The sequence below is a fragment of the Condylura cristata genome, unplaced genomic scaffold (assembly GCF_000260355.1).
Source record: "Condylura cristata isolate star-nosed mole 26May11 unplaced genomic scaffold, ConCri1.0 scaffold00023, whole genome shotgun sequence".
Taxonomy (NCBI): Eukaryota; Metazoa; Chordata; class Mammalia; order Eulipotyphla; family Talpidae; genus Condylura; species Condylura cristata.
Genome location: NW_004567124.1, coordinates 25,654,232 through 25,659,085, shown reverse-complemented (window position 1 = coordinate 25,659,085; position 4,854 = coordinate 25,654,232). Strand labels below are relative to the sequence as shown.

Genomic DNA, 4,854 nt, shown 5'->3' with positions numbered 1-4,854 from the left:
ATTCAAATGATTAGCAATCTGTGTAGCTGGTGGGATGCCTCAGTTCCTTCCAGTGTAAGCCTCTTCCCACAACCACAAAGTACCATGATATAGCTTTTCCTTGGCTTATGATAACATAACTAGTCAGCCACATGACTGTGTGTGTCTGTGTTTTAATTTCTCCCTTTTATAAGGACACTGGTCGGATAAAGATTAGGGACCACTCAAATCCAGTATGGTCTCATCCTAACCAATTAACCTCTGCAATGATTGTATTTCCAAGTAAGGTTATGTTTTGAGGTACGCAGAGGTAAGACTTCAGTAGTTTGAATTTGGAGAGGACACAGTTCAACCCTTAACACCAATTTAATCATATATTCTGATTGTATTATATGAAAATCATTCAGTATACAACTGCTTTAAGGATTACAATTTTGCATACCACTTAGGTAAGGTAGTAGTCAAAATTATTGAGAAAGAAAGTAGAATGGTAGTTGCCAGAGTCAATTGTGGGGGGAATTTGGGAGTTATTATTTAATGGGAACACAGTTTCAGTTTTACAGTATGAAAAGATGGTGGTGATGGTTAAATGACAGTATGAATGTACTTAGTACCATTGAACTATATACGCTAAAAAGAGTTAAGATGGTAAGTTTTATGTTACTTTACAACTGGAAAATGTGAGAAAACTCCTGCTGGATGTGTTTCAGTATTAAATAGAATAAAAACTGATGGAACAAAAATCTTTTTTGGGGGGGAGGACAAAATTTTTTTTTTTTTAAAGATTTATTTATTTATTCATACAGAACTGGGGTACAGGCCAGAGATGTGGAGGGTGAGAGGATTCACCAGAGACGGGAACAGAACAAGCAGATCGACGAAGTACACTGCTGAGGGGAGCAGCGGGTGGGTCAGGAGAGGTCTGCCGTGCCATGTGGATTTCCTCCCAGGCAGGTGAGGATCGAACTAATGCGGAAGTGGCTTTAGCTTCTTAGTGCTTTGCTTTAAACCACTGCGCCACCAGGGAGGACCCGGACAAAATATTTTTAAGGTCATAGTCTTAATATTTCTATCAATCAGAGACTACACATTTAGGACCTTAAGTCCAGGAAGACAATAGAAGAAACTTGACATTGAGAAAGCATACTATTGATAGCAATCTAAATATCCATCTGTAGTGAAATGACAAATAATATAGATGCTAGAATGATCTTTAATGTATGGATACATTAAAGGGGAAAAGTAAGGTGTACAACAGGTATGTAGTATATTTTCATCTGTAAGGAGAAAATCTAGACATTTTATATAGTTATAGATTATTTCTAAAAAAAACATTGTATATCCTGTTTTATTGTTTCCCATCATCACTGTAATTGTTACCTATTCAAGTAAATAAGTTTTTTCAGAGAAAGGAAGACTCAATAAACATTTGATAAATTGTTGCATGGGAAGTGATTTTATATTAGTATAGACTGTCTGTGTCTGGGAACAATCCCAACAATCTCAGTACTTTAACAAAACATTCAAAAACTAAAATGAGATATTGATAGCGTTTTATGAAGAGTGTTCTGAGTGGGAGCAGTTAACTCCCATTATATATCATTCTTTCTGCCCTTAGTGGGAGAAAAGTGTATTAGTTATTGATGGGTGCATAGCAAATTGTCCCAAATTTAGTGGATTAAAACAACAGCAAACATTATTTCCTCATAGTTTATGTGAGTCAGAAATTAGAGAGCCGGTAACCTGGAGGATTTTGGCTTGGGGTATTTGTTATGGTTGCAGTCAAGATAGTGACTGCAGTAGGCAGTCATCAGGGCCAGTTCCTTGATAGCTCATTCAAATGATTAGCAATCTGTGTAGCTGGTGGGATGCCTCAGTTCCTTCCAGTGTAAGCCTCTTCCCACAACCACAAAGTACCATGATATAGCTGTCTTTCCTAGAACAAACAATCCAGAGAACAAGGCAGAAGCCACATCCCCAGCTGTGACATTACCTTAGAAGTCACTCACTGTTATTTCTTCCCCATTGGTCATTATTTGTCACCAACTAGTGTGCTGCAATACAGTTCTGCGTTAACCTTCCAGAGTTAGCACAGACACCACTAGTCAAAGGGCATGCCCCAACAAGACTGTTTTCTAGACTCTAGCCACCCTTTGTTCAAGTCCCAGGCAACCACTACTTTCCAAAATAATATGATAATGTTACTTTGTATTAATATAAGCAATAGCACAAAATAAGTGGCTTTAGAGGTCCAGAAGAACTTTTATAAGAAATGTATTTATAAGTTTTGTAAATCATTGTGTGTAGTTCTAGTTTTCTCACCTATTTAAATTTTAATTTATGCCAACTAGGTGTATTTAAGAGCTCTGCCATTCATTTATTCAACACATTTTTTTTTTTAAAAGATTTATTTATCTAAGCATACAAGGACTCGGGTGTAGACCAGAGGTGCGAGAAAGTGAAAGGATTCACCAGAGACAGACTGGGCAGCAGAACAGGCAGAGCCACTGAGATACACTGCTGAGGGGTAGTAGTGCATGAGACAGGAGAGGCCTCTTATGTCACTTCCCTGGTCTGAGTTGAAACTCATGCTGTAGTGGTTGTGGATAGTGCTTCATAGAGCTGTGCTTTAACCGCTTGTGTCACCAGGAAGGGCCCTACATTTTTATTAAATGATTACAGAGCATACAGTTCTTGGGATGCTTGGGATTCACAGTGAGCAAGGCAGTCTCCTTTCCAGTTTCACTTACATTTCAGACAAAACAGTAAATGAGAAACATAAGTACTGTACATAGTAAGCTAGATAGTAGTATATGCTGTGGATAAAAGGAAAAGGTAGAGCAAGGTAAAGGAATGGTGGAAGCAAGTCTGGGTAGGATGTAGAGACAGCATTACCTTAAGTAGGGACCTAGTATAGGCCTAATTGAGAAAATGAAATTTGAGTCATGACTAGAGAATAAGAGATTATGTAGATACTTGGGGAAAGTCTTACAGGGAGCAGCTATTAACAAAAAAGCTGTAATGTGAGCATGCCTGACATTTCAGGAAAGGCATGAATTCCAGTATGAGTGAACTTTAAAGGGGGCTGAGCGGAGTGATAACATTAAGGTAAAAAGATATGTTGGGTTGGGGTAGTATAGAATTTGAGGGAAATTGTAGGTCATGGTCCAAAACTGACTTTTATAACAAACTTCTTACTCAGTTTCAAATGGGTCCCATAGTTTGTGATGTAAACACATCTACATATTTGTGTTTAAAGTGTTTAAGATTGGGGGCACTCTCTGGTGGTACAGTAGGTTAGGATACAGCACTGCAAGCTAACTGCAGCTGCTTCAATGCAAGTTGGATCCCTGGCCCTGAAGGGGACCCACATGGCGCAGCAGACTTCTCCTGACCTGCTTGCTATTCCTCTCAGCAGTGTACTTCATTGATCTGCCTGTTTTGTTTCCCACTCTGTCTCTGGTGAATCCTCTCACCACCCTGCACCTCCGCCCTATACCCCAGTTCTGTATGAATAAAATAAATAAATCTTAGTTTAAAAAAATAAAGTATTTAAGATTGGGTAGTCAGTTCTGAAATGTGAAATAGGTTCTTATGACAAGAATAGAAACTTATTTTCCAGTGTTATTGTTTAAGTAAGATGTATGTTGCTTGGGGGAATGAAGTTCATATATGACATATATGTGTTTTTATTGTTGGTATTGCTGAAGGAATTTTTTTTAGAGAACCTGAATAGGGCCTGCTTGGTGGTACAAGGAGTTAGGTCTCAGCGCTATCAAGCTATCACCAGGCACTGTGACCTGAGTTTGATCCCTGGCTCGGGAGGTGACCTACATAGTGCAGCAGACCTCTCCTGTTTCTCCCACTGCTCCCCTCAGCAGCATGTTTCAATAGATCTGCCTGTTCTGATTCCCATTCTGTCTCTGGTGAATCTTCTTAACCTCCATTTCTCTGGCCTAAACCCCAGTTTTTGTATGCATTTAAAAAAAGGCCCTCCCTGGTGGCGCAGCAGGTTAAAGCACAGCACTAAGAAGCTTAAGTTACTTCCTCATGAGTTCGATCCCTGCCTGCCCCGAGGAAACCACATGGCATGGCAGATCTCTCCTGACCCGCCTGCTGCTCCCCTCAGCAGTGTACTTCATAGATCTGCCTGTTCTGTTCCCCACTCTGTCTCTGGTGAATCTTCTCACCCTCCACATCTCTGGCCTGTACCCCAGTTCTGTATGAATAAATAAATCTTTTTTAGAAAAAGGAACCTAGATAGTTTATTTTTTAAGAAAAGCTGCTCCCCTCAAAGCTTTTTTGGTGCTTGCTTTGTTTCTATAGAATTTTTACAGCATATTTTCTTCTGGAAAGAGCTAGCCTGTGTCTTTCTATCTCAACATTACTGCCAATTATCTTGCCAGTAGAATTGAATTGCAGAACAGTCTAGTAGCTGTTGCAAACTTTCAATTAGCCTGAGTGAGCTTATATAATGAAACAGCCCACAGGGTTCTAAAGGCCATCTGTGGACTTTATGTATTTTTTTCCCTCTTATTTCCAACTGCTGCTTTTGCAACAAATGCTAGTTCTGCAGTTCTTTTCCTTCTGATTTGATTCTAAATTTATATACCTTTGCCTTCTCTATGTTTTTAAGTCAGCACTGTCTTTATGTTCAACCAGAAAAGATTATTCAGATTCAGTTTAAGGTTGAAATTTTTTTTATCTGTGATACACTAAAAATGGAGAATTAAGAAGACTAGTTAGTCATTTGCTATTGGTGTTTTTGTGAGCTAAAATAATATTTTAATAATTTAAAAGTATACAGTTCAATTTCATCAAGTTTAATTTACATTGCTGTATACCTGTTACCACTATTTCCATAACAGAAACTTG

The 4,854-nt window shown here is 38.7% G+C and overlaps 1 long non-coding RNA gene across 1 annotated transcript in view; it reads left to right on the top strand.

Annotated features, from left to right (window-relative positions):
• Positions 1-4,854, top strand: part of LOC105853993 — a 16,862-nt gene that overhangs the window by 2,493 nt on the left and 9,515 nt on the right. The window lies entirely within an intron of this gene.